This window comes from Lynx canadensis, chromosome C1 (genome assembly GCF_007474595.2).
Source record: "Lynx canadensis isolate LIC74 chromosome C1, mLynCan4.pri.v2, whole genome shotgun sequence".
NCBI classification, from domain to species: Eukaryota; Metazoa; Chordata; class Mammalia; order Carnivora; family Felidae; genus Lynx; species Lynx canadensis.
In genome coordinates this window covers 98,099,240-98,117,353 of record NC_044310.1, presented here as the reverse complement: position 1 = coordinate 98,117,353, position 18,114 = coordinate 98,099,240, and the positions used below count along the sequence as shown (strand labels likewise).

The following is an 18,114-nucleotide window of genomic DNA, read 5'->3' as shown; positions in this document are numbered from 1 at the left end:
GTCTCTTCCCTCATTGCCTTTTGATGGTGTGTAGGTAAAACCATTCCAGTGTTCATCCAAAATGAATACAACGAGAGGGAAAAAGTAGAACTTCAACCAACTATGTATTGAGGGTCCACTGTGTGAGAGAAAACGTGATGCTTACTGTCAAGAAATTTCTATTGCATGAGCAGAAGAGCTATGGATTGTGGAGGGTTAGATAGCAACACAGAGAACCACAACCAGAGTCGTCACCAGGTCAAGGCGTTCGATGCAGCCTGGGCTGGGGGAGAACCGTGGAGATTTTGTGGAGAAGGAACATGAGTTAAGCCCTGGGCGGGGACTCCCCAGCTTCCCTAAAGACAAGTCACTAGGAGTGCTTGTAAAAGCACCTGCATCCAGAAGGCAGGAGAAAGGCCTGATAAACCTGTGCCCCAGATGATCCCTAACATAGGGAAGGCTCTGAGCCCTGGGAAGCATGAGTCAGCTCCACAGGCTTCGCCGCGGGAAGGACTGGGGGAAGGGCAGAAAATGTGGTGAAAGATGGAGACAAGGTGAGATGTACAACTTAAGACAAATACGAAAAGAAGACTTAATTCCACCGTGAGGGCAGGGATGGCAAGAAGTTGGCAGACAGAAGGGCAGATGGAGGGAGGGGAGGCTGGGCTCAAGGAAAGGACTCCTCGCACCTGGCCCTGACACCACAGCTGGGTAGGGCCCTCTCTTCAGGTGCGTCACTCGATGGACCTGTACTGGAAGCCCGTCCTGGGGACCATGGCCAGTGCTCGTCCTCTCGTTTCCAGCTGAGGAGCCAGCAGGGAAGAATGATGTAAATTGCTGAATGAACATATGATTTTGCTCAATACCTGAATTGCTTTTTCTTTTTCACTGACATGTATCCATGACCGAGCCCTAGGAGACCCCAGGGATATGGTCCCAAAGGAAGCCTCTAGCAGCCATGGTGAAGGTGGAAAGGTTCTTGGTCTAGGGAAACTCTGTGGATTCGAAGCCCAGTTCCAGGAGAACGTCACAGGGCAAAATCATGTTTTGGTCCTTGGTTTCTTCCTCAATTAAATAATAATAATAATACCTAACCCTTATATAGCACTTACTACATGCCTAGCATTGTTCTTTGTATTTTTTACATGTTTTAGGCTTTTTAATTCTCACAACAACCATGTAAGGAAGGTTCTGCTATTGTCCCTGCTTTCCAGATAAGAAAACTGAAGCACAGAGAATTTGTCAGGTGCCCAACAAGTAATTGACAGAGGCAAGATTCAAACTCAAGCGGTGTGGCTCCAGAGCCCAAGCTTACCCACCGTCCCCACCTCCTCTCTCAGAGGAATAAAGTCTAGCCAACACAGAGAGAACAGGTGTAACTATAAGTGAGCGTGTCAGCGTGCGTGTACAGGGGACGTATGAGAGAGGAGAGATTGCGTGGTGAGTGGTACCACAGTAGATTCTAAGACAGAAGATGACTCTGGGCTAGGGTGCATTAGGAAGGCTTCGTGAAACAAGTCTATCCACCTGCCGGAGAAAGCCCAGAGGAGTGAAGAAGGTGCCTCTGGATGGCAGATAGGGGATTTGGGGTGAAAATGCTGAGCACACAGTGGGTTCATTCATTCGACTTGGCAGCCGTTTAGTGAGTTCCTGGCATATGCCAGGCCCCGGTGCAGACACAGGAGACACAATGGTGAGACACCCTCCCTGCCTTCGTGGGGCTTACGGTCTAGCAGAGGAGACGGCCAAAAAAGAAAGCCAACAAATGAAAAGTGATGAGTGGCATAGAGAAGAAGAGTCAGGTGACTTTTTTAGCTGGGGTGGACTGGAAGGCCTGTCTGAGGATGGGTCGGCCCAGCTGTAACCTGACAGGGCCTCGTGGGTGCAGGAAGTGAAAGACCAGCCTGATTAGGGAGCACTGGATGGGCAGAGGTGACAGAAGGGAGGGCGGGAGACAGACAGCACCCCGAGGTCCCCAAGAGGAGACTGGAGAGCGGCGCTGTGGGGAGACACTGAAGCCTCTAAGCAGGAAACAGACATTATCCAATTTATGTTTTAAGAAAAAATTCTCCGGCTGCCTGTGTGGAGAGTTAGCCTGCAGGGACCCAGTTAGGAGGGTACCGGGGAGGGTGGTGGCCCGCCAGGTGGCGCCTGAGGGGGGTGGAGAGAAGGAACGTGACTGGAAGCATATTTTAGAAGTAGAACCCACAGGCGCTTTGCTCCCACCCCCATGGAAGGCAGGTTGCATAGACAGCGGCATGATTTAGACCCCGCGTGGATGCCTTATTTACCAAGCCTAAGTCCAAAGAGGAAGGCGAGAAAGACCACACGCTTGCACGGTTTGTGCCAGTGGGAAGGACAAACAAAAGTTCACCCTGTTTTGGAAGAAGTGGGTCTATGCCATTCTCCAGGTACACACCACAACTCTGAAAAGTGGATGCGAGAGGACAGATCCTCTCAAGCACTTTCCAACGAACCGAATTTAGGGCAACGATCCAAACAGAAACAATGGGTGTTCTGTGCAGAGCTGAGCAAGGTCCCCATGCTTGGCGTTCAGGCAGACAGACAGCTGTGGTGACTGAGTGTGTCCCAGGCCATGGCGCCAAGCCAGGAGACCCTGGGCAGCAAGCCGACTCACAGAGCCTCGGAGAGGAGGTGGCCATCAGGGATGACACGGCCTCCTGAGAGCACAGCACAAAGGATGGGTGCTTGGGGCTCCGAGGGGAAAGGGAAGTCCAGGGGCAGTTCCGTCTGTGGCCATGGACTAACCACCAGGGACAGGGTCTTCTGAAAGTGGAGGAAAGCTGCCATCAGACTTAAAATTCTTAGTGTTATATTTCATTGTGAATAGAATTTTCCTTTAAAATTTTTTTTATTCTTTTTTTTTAGAAAGAGAAAGAGAGTGAATGGGGGAGAGGGGCAAGCAGAGAGAGAGAGAGAGTGAGGGAGAGAGTGAGGGGGAGAGAGAGAGAGAGAGAGAGAGAGAGAGAACCTCAAGTAGGCTCCATGCTCAGCACAGAGCCTGACATGGGGCTTGATCCCACAACCCTGCCATCATGACCTGAGCCGAAATCAAGAGTCAGGCGCTCAACTGACTGAGCCACCCAGGCACCCCAAATGTTCCCTTTAAATAAAACCAGTAGGTCCTAGCAAATTATTTTGCTAGCTTCCTAATTCTTACTCCTTCATTTATTGACAACAGAGCTTCTCACACGTTAACGTGCACATGAATCACCTGGGCAACAGGTTAACCTTCAGACTCTGGTTCAGTAGGTCTGGGGTGTGGCCTGAGATTCTGTATTTTTTTAAAATATAACTTATTGTCAAATTGGCTAACATACAGTGTATACAGTGTGCTCTCGGTTTTGGGGTGGATTCCCGTGATTCATCGCTTACATACAACACCCTGTGCTCCTCCCAACAAGTGCCCTTCTCAATGCCCATCACCCATTTTCTCCTCTTCCCCACCCCCCCCCCACCAACCCTCAGATTGTTCTCTGTATTTAAGAGTCTCTTATGGTTTGCCTCCCTCCCTCTCTGTAACTATTTTTCCCCCTTCCCTTCCCCCATGGTCTTCTGTTAAGTTTCTCAAGTTCCACGTATAAGTGAAAACATATGATATCTATCTTTCTCTGACTGACTTCTTTCACTTGGCGTAATATCCTCTAGTTCCATCCACATTGCTGCAAATGGCAAGATTTCATTCTTTCTCATTGCCAAGTAGTATTCCATTGTATATATAAACCACATTTTCTTTATCCATTCATCAGTTGATGGACATTTAGGCTCTTTCCATAACTTGGTTATTATTGAAAAAATATGGAAGCTTCACGAATTTGTGTGTCATCTTTGTGCAAGGGCCACACTAATCTTCTCTGTATCGTTCCAGTTTTAGTATATGTGCTACTGAAACGAGAACAAGAGATTCTGTATTTTTTAATGTTTATTTATTTTGAGAGAGAGAGAGAGTGAGCAGGGAAGGGGCAGAGGGAGAGAAGGAGAGAGACAATCCCAAGCAGGCTCCGCACCGTCAACACAGAGTCCGACTCTGGGCTTGATCTCATCCACTGTGAGATCATGACCTGAGCCAAAATCAAGAGTCCTGCTGTTTAACCAACCGAGCCACCCAGGCACCCCAAGATTCTGCATTTTTATTAGTTCTCTGGTGACCCATGCACTACACTTTGAGTAGGGAGGCTCTGACCCAGTCAGATGTCCCTTTCACTGCCCTTGAATCCCTTCCTCACACCACTTTGACTTCAAAATAAAATTAGTTCATTCACTATTTATTGGAGTATCAGTATATACAAAGCATGGGTTGAGTGTTGAGAGATACAGAAATAAACATAATACAGTGTTCCCTTAAGCAAACTGCAAACAGGCTTGGTGGAGAGATGGTTACCAACATAGAGTATAAGGCCTGCCCTCCCCCAGGCCTCCTCCTACATTGGAATTATAATGCATTGCCCCACGTAATCCCCACTGCACCCTGAAATAGAAACTGTCTCTACCTTACATACAAGGAAAACCAGGCTAGGAAAAGTTAAGTTGATTTTCAAGCTCACACAACCATTGAAAAGTTGGATTTGGATTTAAATTTGGATCTGTCTGGCCCCAAAGTTCAAATTCTTTCCATGAAGCCATACCAAGGACATAGATCTAAGTATAAATACCCCCAAACAGTGGGCCTTATGTGATGCATGTAAAATAAGAAACACAAAGACCTTGCTGGAGGGGCTCAGCAGGTGAGGTGGTAGGTGACAGAAATTTGGAACTATAGTGTATTCACTGAATTGGACTGGGTTACGAGAAAAAAAAAGGCAGCAATAAAGACTTCACATTGAGAATATTTTTTAATGTTGCAGAAGAGAGATCGGTTTCCTTGTTTGTTCATAAATTCTCCTTTTATGGACTGCAGTTCCAAAGTCCGGGAAGCCACTTGCCCAGCCAAGAGAAGCTGGCATCTCTGGCTCATGGTTCCAGATGCTCCCAGACGTTTTGTGTGCAAGCACCCAGAGAGAGGGCTGCCAATCCCAGGAGCAATCTTCTATTTCACATCCGCCTCGGGCCCAACAGATTGCCGAGCTCAGCCTGGAAACCCAGGACGTGAACGTGCTTGGTACCCAGCCCTGTCCAGCTAAATCGGCACCCACATCACGGTGGGGTTTCCTTCCATGGTCACAATCCCTTTTCAGGGCCTCTTGCTCCAAGTTTTGCCCTCTTACGTACACACAGATGGCTCGCTCTCCGCGCCCGCCAGCCACTGCTGGACTGACCACTAACGAGGAGCCCCCCGGGGCGGCCTGTCTGGGATTCAGAAATGACTCCACCTCCTCTGCCGCTTAGTCATTGTTATTGGGACGGGGACAGGAAGACCAAAAGCCATGAAAATGCAAGTCGCTATTGCGAGAGCCTCTCTTTACACCGCCACCCTCGGGGCTCCACCTGAGCCCAGTGCTCCTGAACGGCGCCAAAATGTTCCGTGTCATCTTTGGAACAGGAAGGGCAAAGAGAAACAAGATGGTGTGTCATTAAACACTGAAATACCTGGAAGTCAGCGCCAGAATTAGGAGAAGGTTTAGTCACATTCTGTATTTCCTGGACACTAATGCAGGCTTTCTATTTACTGCATGGGACACAGTGAACTGAAATGCGTTAATTAGGGAAAGTGTCCTATGGACGCTCCCAGATAGGCATTGCTTCCCAAAAGCAGAGGGCAGCTTCCTCTCTGGACCTGTCGCTATCCCTGCTCCCCATTCTGGGGACAGAAACCACAGCAGGTCAACCAGCACAAAAAGGCAGCTTGCATGGGGGCCTTCGCACATCCTGGATCACCCTCAGCCCCAAGGACAAGGACGGGGCCTCCCAGAGCTATTTTTGTTCAGTCGCACACGCTCCCAGGTGCCAACAGCATGTTTTGTCATTAAGTAAATGTAAGAGGGACCTGAGCACCAGCATTGCTTTTGCCAAACATTGTGGAGACACTTTCTGAAATCGCTGAAATCCCATTTCTTTCCACCAGCTGCTGACTACAGGGGCCAAGGATGACACTTTAATACAAATTGAGCCCCTTCCATAATGAAACGAGTTGGGTTTTAGGGGTGATTTGTTTAAAAGCCACATCGTAAATCAGCTGTCAGTTCTTCTTTATTCCAGGCCTGGCAGGCTCACCTTTACACTGAATTAATCGCATCTGAAACTTGACCTCCTAGCCCCAGAGCCTGCTGGAAACAACATGTGCTCAACGACTTCCAGTCAAGGCAGCAAGAACTTAAACTGTTCCACATTTTTAATAAATGGGCCAGGAACTCACGGGGTGACTCCCATTGACCTGGGTGCTCAACATATTGATCAGATGAAGGGGACAGAGACAGGTCTGCAACAGCCAGATCTGGGCGAACATTTGCTAACATTGGACAACGCCAATTCATGTTCTTAAGTACAACCAGAGTGAGTCTAAGCCTGAAGAAAGGCCCAGAAACATTACATGAATTGCCAATAACCACTCAGCTAGGTGTTGGGCGGGGGGCGAGTGGAAGTGCTGAGGAGGGAGGGAAGGTGTTGCAGGACCACCTGCCAGGGAGAGAGGAGGGAGCTGGAACTTTCTGTGAGGAGATGGGCCTCAGGGACCCCTTCCAGCTTCTTAGTGCTCTGATGCTAAAAGAGAAATCTGATTATCCAGGAAGAAGGAGCTTTGGAGCTCACTGCAACAGGGCCTCAGAGTCGATGCCGTAAGCCAGCCTTGATGAGGCACTCTCGTGAGCCAGGCCTGTGCTAACCACTGCAGACATGAAGATAATGAAGACAAGCTCCCTCCTCTCAATGAAAATGGATGTGATGGTTTAATACGATGAGCAACTACTACAGGCCTGGGCTGGTTCAGAGATACAATAAGGAACAAGATATATGGCCCCTTCCCCTGAGATGTGCACCGTCCAGCAGGGACAAAGAGATGAAAGCAGAAAGCGAACACTCAGTGTGTGTCACAGGGACCATGACAAGGTGTCCTTGAAGCCCACAGGAGGGCCACCCAGACGTGGGTGTTCAGGGACATCTTTTCGGAGCAGGGGGTGTTCAACAGACTCCCAACAATGAGCAGGGGCTCACCACACGGGGGTGGGACACAGGGGAGGGGCACACAATGCTGTCACAGAACTGAGAGGAGGCCCCGCACTTTGTAAAACTGTAGGGAACACAGTAAGACTCGAGTATAAAATGCGAGTACAGGTGAGACAGAAAGCGGATAGTAGGCAGGGCCTCCATGCACAGTGCACAACAGATGCGTCATAGAGGTGTGAGAGGAGCATTATGGGTACACAGAGAAGGGAGCCGTGGAATTCGCTGAGGATGGCCCAGAGAAGTTTGTACAAACACACACATACACACATACACACATACACACACTCACCCCTCCTAAATGATGGCTAGACATTTACCAGAGGAGATGAGAAGACAAAAACTGTTCCAGGCAGAGGACACAGCATGTACAGTATGGGGACATTTTGAAAATAAACCCTATTCTCTCCCCCAATCCCAGGTGGGGTCCAGAATGAGCAACACACCATGGACCAAATTCTGTGCTGCAAGGTCATATCAAGGTAAAGATTATGAATCCTCAAGCTCCAGAAAAAGTGGAGGGGACTGACAACAAGCAATGCTTGATTACATAGGCCAGGGTCCTCACGCACAGGGACCCTCTTGCTGAGAAGAGCCTCTATTTCCGAAATCAGAAACATGGCCCAGCCAACTGGAAACATTTCAGGGGGACCTTCAAGGAATAACTTGAGGGGGAATCACTTCTTTGGGGAGGTTCCTACAAGAAGATGTTGCCTCATAAACAAAATAAAAATACCCTTGAAACAAGGACCCTCCAAAATTATGCCAATTTGATCCGCAGCACTCACTCCATACTAGGCACTGCACAAAATGCTCCTCCCAAGGCTATCTCGTTTCATTGCTCATCAGCCCGACAAAGGGTTCAGGCTTCCTGTCACTTTATAGAGGAAAAAACTGAAGATAATGTCCTGCCCAAAGTCTCAGGACCACAGACAAATGGCATCTGGGGAAGGACCAGGGCCCTCCAGCCACACTGCCTCCCATTCTGGCCTACTTCTCCCCACAGACAGGTAACAGCACCCCAAACCGTCTCCCACCATGTCACTGGAGAAAAACACACAGAGACCAGCAAGAGAACGATTATGTCATAAATATGTGGGTATCAAAGAGATCACTGTGGGGTTTACCTGAAGTTTAAGCCTTTTTACCTTCGCAAGCAGTGAATGGCAGCCAACTGTCCTCAATCTGTTGAAGACGAAGATGCCTCTTCCAGGGGGCATCTGGACCATCTTGCGTGTGAGATGCCTTCATTCTCCTTTCCTTGCGTGTTCCTCAAGATGCCCGTCTTACAGCTGAGGAAATCAAGATTCAAAGCTGTTGAGTATTTTTTCCAAAGTCTCACTGCCATTCAAGTGCTCAGGTCGGGACTCAGAGTAGGTTCAGGAACGAAGCCTGCCTGCAGCACCTGCCACCTCAAGGCAGAATGGAAGGGAACTGCGGATCTTCCCAGAAGGAGAGTCCTCGGAGCCCGTGAAAGAAAGCTAAGCACCCACTATGCAAGGCCTTTCACTAAGAGAAGCTGTAGGTTACAAGGATGCTGACAGGCCTATGCTGCCAAACACAGGTTCTTCCACAAAAGAAAAAAAAAAAAAAAAAAACAGTCATGAGTGCCAAAAGAGAGAGAAAGAGGATGTCTGCAGATGAACAGAATGCTTGCTCTTCCAGCCAAACTCATGGTTCAACTTTCCACTCTCGAATGCCATTGTTGGAAAGTAACTTACACCGAGGATCTTTACAATAGAAGACAACATAAATAAAGTGTGGGGAAGGATGGGCCCCAAGGGGACCTGGGGTGGAAAGCAAGACGTCACTGGGGGAGGGGAGGTCTGAAGAAGGAGGAGCCCATCTGTGTAGACTTGCACGGATGAAAGTTGCATTGTAGTTCATGCCCTACTGCACAGACTTCAGAGCTTCCTGTAAATCTTGGTCAGAGTGCTGAAAGGTGATGTCAGAGAAAGAGCACCAGACAGAAAGGAGGCCTGGGTTCAAGTCCCAGGCCTACTACCATTCCAGGAGTTATGGAATCTCCTCAGTCCTTCATTTTCTTTGTCCGATACGTGTGAGCATTGAGAGCAATGGGTTCTGGGCAGACCAGGAGTGTCTTTTTTTTTTTTTTTTTTTTTTAATTTTTTTTTCAACGTTTATTTATTTTTGGGACAGAGAGAGACAGAGCATGAACGGGGGAGGGGCAGAGAGAGAGGGAGACACAGAATCGGAAACAGGCTCCAGGCTCCTAGCCATCAGCCCAGAGCCCGACGCGGGGCTCAAACTCACGGACCGTGAGATCGTGACCTGGCTGAAGTCGGACACTTAACCGACTGCGCCACCCAGGCGCCCCACAGGAGTGTCTCTTTATAAGCTGTGTGATCAATGGGATTTCACCTCTCTTAGCCTAAGTTTCTTGGGATGAAAGACAATGATGATGATACTATGAACTGATGGCAAATAGTCTTTCTCATAGAGTCATTGTGATTATCAAATACATGCAAAACCTTAAGGCTCAGTCAATGAAGCAAGTGCTGCTCCCAGGGAAAGACCATGGGCAGTGACCAAGTGTCTAGGAGCAGGGCTAGGGGCTAGTGTGTGTGTGTGTGGGGGGGGGGGTTCTGTACACATTCCCAGCCTTTTTCCTACAAAAAAGTCCCAAATTGCTACACATTTGATGGAAGGAAGAGGAATCACTCTCTTCAGGTGGCAAGAAATATGAAGTAGGTACATGGGAAAGGATTCAGCCACTTGGGCCAGACTAGAGATCCCACCAGTCACCACCCAGAAGCAAGAGCTCCATGGAGCTATGGAGACAGGGGCGTTTGAAGAGGTATCTCTTTCCTGACTGGACCAACTTCCACAGAAAGTGAGTCAGGACAACCCCCCTAAGGAGGTCATAGCTCCCTGAGGCGGGGGTCATTTCTTATGCACGGCTGGATCCCCAGCACCCAGCATGGAGCTGGCACATCGTGGACTCTGATTAAATACTTGTTGACTGACTGAATGATGAGAAATGGAAAGGCTGAGGGAACAGAAATCCCAATGAGCAAGTGAATGAGGGGGCTGAGGACCTGACGTGGCTGGATTGGCCTCCACACCAGGGATGCCCTAGAGGTTGGGGTGATCAGGAGAACTAAGGGTAGCACTGAGAAAAACCAGACCAGAGAGGAAAGGGTCAGTCTGTGAGTCACCTGTCCTTCAAACCCAGGCCCTGTTGGAGGAGGGAGCTGAGGAGTGTAAAACTGTGAGTCAGCAGGTTATCTGTGTTGCTACCTTCTGAGTCACCTCCTGACCCCCTGTGGACCTGCCCTCCCGTGTGAGAGGGTATGGGGGCATGTGTACGTCCGTGTGTTTATGTCTATACCAACACACTCAGCAGACAAGAGCAGCCAGGATGAGTCAAGAGCTTCTCTCACGTTTTATTCAAGCTGTGTTACTGGGCTGCCCTGTCAGTGACTCACTGCTTACCTGCCCTCCCCCAGGAGAAATGCCTTCCAACAGAGGTGAAGCTTGGCAGGCCTCACAGTATGTCAGGGGCCACGAGATCTGCTTACGAGCCAGGTTCTGTCAGTCTCCAGGAGCCACATGCTTCCTCCAGGCCCTCTGTGGGCGCCCCAATGAAAAGGAGGTCCAGGCCCAAGGCTGAGCACATTGCTTACCCTAAGCCCTACCAGGAACTCTCTCCCCTTCCTCAAAAAGTCCTCCCTAGTCTGCCCCTCTCTTCCCCTTACCGCAACCTGCTTCTGTATCATCTCCTAGGGTACAATTGTAGAAAAAGCAGCTCTTCCATGGCCATTGCAATCTATTACCAGAGAATTCTTGAAGTCCCCAATGCCTTCCAATTCCCTTCCCCCATTCTGCTAGAAGAATGCCTAGTAAATCATTCTTCTCACCACTGAGATCATTCCTGACATTACTACTGGATTAACCTTCCTCACATGTAGCTTACTGCTCAAAAACTTTCATCTCATACCAAATTCAGTCAAAATGTGTCTTCCTGACACTGTATGTAGTTTGTTGCCAGCCACATGTAGGGTAGGAAGAACGAACTTCTGGCAGCTATGTCTATGCCATGTGGCCCTGGCCACAGCCAAGTGTTCAGGGGTGAGCCCCTGACCTAACCTGGGCCAGTCTGAATCTCTTCTGTGAAATTCTGAATAGGGGCTCAGAAATGCCAATCTCAGTCTGGACCAAAGGCTTGAGCAAGGAAGATGTAAAGACTCAGGAGTGGTGGGGGGGACCAATTTTCCCATGATGTGACCAGTAAAGCTTAGAAAGCATCTCCACAGTGACGGCAGGATAAAGCTAACGTGTGTGGAGAAGCCGAGGGGAGAGGAAAATATATTGCCCTGTCCCTTCCAGTCCCTAGCTCCCAAGTCCAGTGCTACCCAAAAGCACTTTCTCCATTTCAATGTATAAACATGGAGGGTGGTGAAGGAAATAGCTAAAAGTTCACTTATAGTAGAAAATTTAATTAGAAAAATATTAAAACTTACATGGTATATAAAATAATATTTTAGAAAAATGTTTCCAAGGAAGGAAGAAATTCATTCAAACTAATTTTATTGAGCACCTACTATGGGCCAAGCATTAGAATTTTTCATTAGAATTTTTCACTAGAATTTCCAAAATCAGGTAGGCATGAGCCACACATGAAGAGCAAGCAAGCAAGCAAGAAAGAAAGAGGGAGAGGGGGAGAGGGGGAGAGGGAGAGAGAGAGAGAGAGAGAGAGAGGCAGGGAGGAAAAAAGAAAAGAAATTTATAGTGTCTGAAATGTTATTTATTCTTCTCTTTAATTTTTTTAAGTTTATTTATTTTGAGAGAGAGAGAGAGAGCAGGGGAGGAGCAGAGAGAGGGAGAGAGAGAATCCCAAGCAGGCTCCGTATTGTCAGCTCGAACTCACGAACTGTGAGATCATAACCTGAGCCGAAACCAAGAGTTGGATGCTTAACCGACTGAGCCACCCAGGCGCCCCATTGTTTATCACTCTTCTTATAGGTGATGATTCTTGATCTGAAAATGATCTTCAAAGGCCTTGTTTACAATTATACCCATCACTTGCACTTCTTGCCTTGACTTCTTGTACGAAAGGCAGGATTTTGCAGGCATAGTAACTTACCAACTGGATTTAACTCTACCTGGGAATCTTTTTTTTAAATTTTTTTCAACATTTATTTATTTTGGGGAGACAGAGACAGAGCATGAGTGAGGGAGGGGCAGAGAGAGAGGGAGACACAGAATCTGAAGCAGGCTCCAGGCTCCAAGCTGTCCGCACAGAGCCCAACACGGGGCTCGAACTCATGAACTGCGAGATCGTGACCTAAGCTGAAGTCGGATGCTTAACCGACTGAGTCAGCCAGGCGCCCCTCCCTGGGAATCTTAACAGTGGTTCATAATTTTTGCATTAATTAAAATTTACATATTTTTTTAAGTTGTTAATTGCCTTAGAACATAACAAAACTGGCTTACCATGGACAAAGAAGCTCCCAGCCAAGTTGAGAGGATCTCTGGAAGCATCCATCATCTGTCTGTCTCTGTCTGTGTCTCTGTCTCTTTCTGTCTCTCTCTCTCATGCTTTTGGTTCCCAGATGTAGACTCCTATCAGGAAAGGAAAGTGGGGGGAGACCAGAGGAGGGAAAGAGAGCAAATGGATGTTCTCTGAGAAGTGCTTTTATAATAGCCACAAAAAAATAGCTAGCATCTATTGAGCACTTACTATAGGTCACTCACTGAGCTAGTGCTTTCCAAATTTCTCTTATGCAATCCTCACAAACAGCCTGAAAGGTGGGCATCCTCACACTCCCACAGAGAAAGAAGCAGAGGTCTGAGTCCACTCAGCTAGTAAGTGGCAGGATCACTAAATTCACAGCCTGGGCCCTTAATCGCCAACTGCACTGACTCCTAGGACCCAAATGGATGTCTGGCCTCAGCTGAGCTATGGCCAAATCACATGGTCCGCGTCGATTAGCCAATCCAAAATCCAGGCCAGGCAGCGGAGGAGGAGGAGTCGCCGCTGTGGTTTGAGATGAAAAGAAAGCACATCACCACCCCAGGCTAAAGGCCTAGGAGCTCAGACCCAAGCAACTTTCCTGCCATCCTTTTGTCAGGCCCACTGCGCTCAGGCACTGAGCTCAGCAGCACCCTCAAATCAGGATCCTGGAGTCCTGAGCTCTCAGGAAAGTCCCAAATGGAAAAGGAGCTCTCAACCAGGTCATTGTCCCAAAAGCCTAGGCCTAAATGCAAATGGGTTAAGTTGCTCTTGAGAAGCCAGAAACCAAAGAGACAGGGTCCTCTCATACTCCTATTCCCAGAGGCCCCTAAACGTCCCCAGGGAAGCAAAAAAGGAGCCATTGCACCCAAGCATCTTGTTTTGATTGTACTGAAAATATCCCGGTCACAGCTCAGACCCCGTGAAGACGAAAGGAGCATTCTCTACTCCGCGGGCAGAGCACAGAGCCCGCTCGCCGCACTCGAGGCTATGACAGTCAAGAATGCTTTCATACTGGCGCTTGGCTGCCTGATTCCTTCTGGAATGTACGGACTTTTTCCCTTTGATCTTTAATATGGCTGCCTGGAGGGACCAGGATCCGGGCATTTGCAGCTACTCCTGTCTTCTGATTGTGTCTCCACCCCAAGTTTTTGGACACATTTCTGCGGGTCTGCACTCGGTAGTCAGTCCCTCCTCCTTCCCTCTCATCTCCCCCCACTCCTAAGAGTGTGCCCTCTACTCCAGACCCTTGACATCCTGCCATCAGGCCACCTGTGACCCTCCTCCTCTTCTCAAGACTGCCTCCACCCCCAATACAAGGACCCAACATCTAGATGCTTGGAAACAAGCAACTGGTTAACTGGCTGGGTTTTTTGTTTGTTTGTTTAATTTGTTTTAGCTTTTCATCCAGATGTTGGTGTCATGTAAAACCAGCCTGGAAGTCCTGTGTTTTTTATTCCAATTCAGAGTATGTCACAATCACTAGAAGAAATAAGGCGCTGTTTGTCCTTTTCAGCACCGTACCCAAGAACAAGACCTGGGGGCCTAACCTGCCCAAAGAAATTCAGTTGTGTGGCACAAAAACAGACACACAGACCAATGGAATAGAATAGAAACCCCAGAACTAGACCCACAAACGTATGGCCAACTCATCTTTGACAAAGCAGGAAAGAACATCCAATGGAAAAAAGACAGCCTCTTTAACAAATGGTGCTGGGAGAACTGGACAGCAACATGCAGAAGGTTGAAACTAGACCACTTTCTCACACCATTTACAAAAATAAACTCAAAATGGATAAAGGACCTAAATGTGAGACAGGAAACCATCAGAACCTTAGAGGAGAAAGCAGGAAAAGACCTCTCAGACCTCAGCCGTAGCAATCTCTTACTCGACACATCCCCAAAGGCAAGGGAATTAAAAGCAAAAGTGAATTACTGGGACCTTATGAAGATAAAAAGCTTCTGCACAGCAAAGGAAACAACCAACAAAACTAAAAGGCAACCAACGGAATGGGAAAAGATATTTGCAAATGACATATCGGACAAAGGGCTAGTATCTAAAATCTATAAAGAGCTCACCAAACTCCACACCCGAAAAACAAATAACCCAGTGAAGAAATGGGCAGAAAACATGAATAGACACTTCTCTAAAGAAGACATCCAGATGGCCAACAGGCACATGAAAAGATGTTCAGCGTCGCTCCTTATCAGGGAAATACAAATCAAAACCACACTCAGGTATCACCTCACGCCAGTCAGAGTGGCCAAAATGAACAAATCAGGAGACGATAGATGCTGGAGAGGATGTGGAGAAACGGGAACCCTCTTGCACTGTTGGTGGGAATGCAAATTGGTGCAGCCGCTCTGGAAAGCAGTGTGGAGGTTCCTCAGAAAATTAAAAATAGACCTACCCTATGACCCAGCAATAGCACTGCTAGGAATTTATCCAAGGGATACAGGAGTACTGATGCATAGGAGCACTTGTACCCCAATGTTCATAGCAGCACTCTCAACAATAGCCAAATTATGGAAAGAGCCTAAATGTCCATCAACTGATGAATGGATAAAGAAATTGTGGTATATATACACAATGGAATACTACGTGGCAATGAGAAAAAATGAAATATGGCCTTTTGTAGCAACGTGGATGGAACTGGAGAGTGTAATGCTAAGTGAAATAAGCCATACAGAGAAAGACAGATACCATATGGTTTCACTCTTATGTGGATCCTGAGAAACTTAACAGGAACCCATGGGGGAGGGGAAGGAAAAAAAAAAAAAAAAAAGAGGTTAGAGTGGGAGAGAGCCAAAGCATAAGAGACTGTTAAAAACTGAGAACAAACTGAGGGTTGATGCGGGGTGGGAGGGAGGGGAGGGTGGGTGATGGGTATTGAGGAGGGCACCTTTTGGGATGAGCACTGGGTGTTGTATGGAAACCAATTTGTCAATAAATTTCATATTAAAAAAAAATAAAAAAAAAATAAAATTATCTATATTATAAAAAAAAAAAAAAAAAGAAATTCAGTTGTGGACACACCAGGCTCTTTTTTAAAGGGAGAAAGGAGGAGGAAAAAGAGGTAAAAGCAAGATTTTGGAGACTGCTTAATAGTGGGAGGAGTGGTGGCCCCAGAGATACCAGGTCTGCATCTCTGTAACCTAGAATGTTACCTTGATTGGAAAAGGTGTCTTTGCAGATGTAAGTAAGTTAAGGACCTTGAGATGGAGATGCCATCCTGGATTACCTGGGTGAGTGCCAAGGACCATCATATGTGTCCTTATAAAAGGGAGGCAGAGGGAGACCTGACACACACAGAAGCAGAAAAAGCTAGGAGAAGATGGAGGAAGAGGTTGGAGTAAGGCAGAGACAAGCCAAGAAATGAAGCAGCCACCAGAAGCTGGAACAGGCAAGGAGAGAGCCTCAGGAGAAGTACGCCCTGCTGACTTGGTGTTAGACTTTTGGCTTCCAGAACTGTGAGAGAATACATTTCTGTTGTTAATCCACCAACTTTGTGATAATTTGTTAACAGCAATCACAGGAAACTAATGCGATGCTCCTTTTTCCAAGAGCTATTGTAGACAAGCCTGGAGGTGGAGGTTAAAAAAAAAAAAAAAAAAAAAAAAGGAATAGGGAGAATGGACAGTAAGATCGTCTACATGTGGATCTGGGTGACGTAGGGGCTCTTATTACGGTCCTGACAACGGGTCCAGCGGTTCTCGAGACCTGCTTTGGCTCAGCCAGCCCTCCTTCCTGTGTGTTCCTAAGAGAGATAGGAGCACAAGGGAAAAATAGCACATACATGGTCAACATACCTCTATCTAAACATCTAACTGGGTTTGGGCCTGAAACTCCATTGGACAACCCCTAATAAGTTGACACACTGCCCCAATTTCATGGCTGAAGGGTCTTACCACCTTCTGGCCAGCTGTAGAAGGCCAAAGAGATGAGCTCCCACAAACCTGTGTGGGTTGCTAAACACACCAGCCCATTGTCCTCAAAGTCCTACCCATGAGTAAATATGGCTCAGTGTTCTGAACTGTGACTAACCTAATTAACAACTCATCCTCCCTGTCAGACACAAGAAGGGAAGTGGAAAGAGAGCTAGGCTCATCCTCCCGTACAAATAGGAACAATTTGGGAACCACAACTTCCCCAAGACTGTTGATTGAAATCTCTATTTTGGGACACAGGTGATGGGAGTGAATCACCATTCTGTCCATTTTAGCTTCCTTCTCTCATCTCCACCAAGGGAAGGAGATACTGAGCCAACTTTCCCTGGATGCCTACCTTATGCCATGTGCTATTCTAGGCACTGGGGATACAGTATTAACAGGACAGACACAGTCCCTGCCTCCACAAAGGACCAGAAATTCCCTTCTGGGCTTACTAAGCCTTCACCACTCCAAAACACAGTCCAAGGGAATTCACCCCAAGCTTAGTCTCTCCCAACTTCCAGTACCCTGCAGACATGCTCCCCACCCAGTGCCATGCTGGTCTGCAAACCTGAGAACTAGAACTCTACAAAGAACCATGGCGGCTTAAGGGTATGAAAACCAGATAAAATAAACTTCTGTGAAGAGCACAAAACACTGTAAAATTACAAGGCATTTTTAATTGTAATCTATAACCAGTCAGGTCAGAGGATCAGAAAATTGTGCTGCTGAGGCCAAAACTTTGTGGTCTCATTAACTGCATTTATTCTCATGTCACATCCCAGACTTAAACTCCAAACGGCTGATTAAAACCAATAGAAATCAGCTGACTCCCATCCATCTTTTTTGAGGACCAGCCAATAGCCCTGTCTTCCTTTACAGAGGATGGCATGTTATTTTTGAAACATGAAAAAAGAACAAAAAAAGGACATTGTGCAAGGCCCAGGGAAATCCAAGTGTAAGAATAAGCAAGCTATATATCTAGAGGTAAAGGAGGAGGGAAGGAAGAGAGAGAAGGGGAGGGCGAGGGGAAGGGGAGGGCAAGGGGGAGGAGGCAAATATTTTTAAGTATGCAAAGGTTTGTTATGATTATTATGAATTAGAGCCGGGAGCTCTGTGAGTGACCATTAAGGGAGACTTTTTTCTCTGTTTGATCAGCCTGTCCATGAGCAAACACTAAACCTGAAGGTAGTTCAGAAACCAAAATAATTGTTCCAATTTACATTCATTGTTTTTTTGAAATTTGAAAATTAAGTCGAATGGTTCAGTGCCAGTCAAAACAAATCCGTTCTGACAAATTCCACGGGAAGTGGCACGAAGCTTTCCCATCTAGGATCTGTGGTTACCTGGGTGGCACGCATCCAGAACCGAACGTCTCTGTGCTCCTTCAGCCCAAGCTCGTCACTGACGCTCAAGAAACTTCCCTCTAGACCACAACTCACTAGGAAGAACAACCATTGCTTGGGTCAAAATGAGTGGAAAGGGAACCGCGGTAGGAGAAACAACAATAGAGAGAAAAAAGAAGGGAGAGAAGAGGATGTGACGGAGATAAAAACAGAGCAGAACCTGTAATTTGAAGAAGAAAGTGGGGACATGCCACTTCGGAGGTTTGG

At 47.4% G+C, this 18,114-nt stretch overlaps 1 long non-coding RNA gene and 1 other non-coding gene across 7 annotated transcripts in view; both read right to left on the bottom strand.

Annotated features, from left to right (window-relative positions):
* The window catches only part of LOC116738269, a 74,186-nt gene that overhangs the window by 25,931 nt on the left and 30,141 nt on the right, over window positions 1-18,114 (bottom strand). For 3 of the 6 annotated variants that reach the window (XR_004344001.1, XR_004343998.1, XR_004344000.1), the window contains exons 1-2: window positions 12,553-14,138; window positions 8,244-8,387 (exon numbers count right to left, since the gene is read on the bottom strand). This is a non-coding gene — a long non-coding RNA (uncharacterized LOC116738269). Of the gene's footprint in view, window positions 1-8,222; window positions 8,388-12,552; window positions 14,139-18,114 lie in introns of those variants that run through there. The other 3 variants (XR_004344002.1, XR_004343999.1, XR_004344003.1) reach the window with 2 other exon arrangements.
* Window positions 3,792-3,898, bottom strand: LOC115522527. The gene has a single exon (XR_003971433.1). It is a non-coding gene; the product is annotated as a U6 spliceosomal RNA (small nuclear RNA).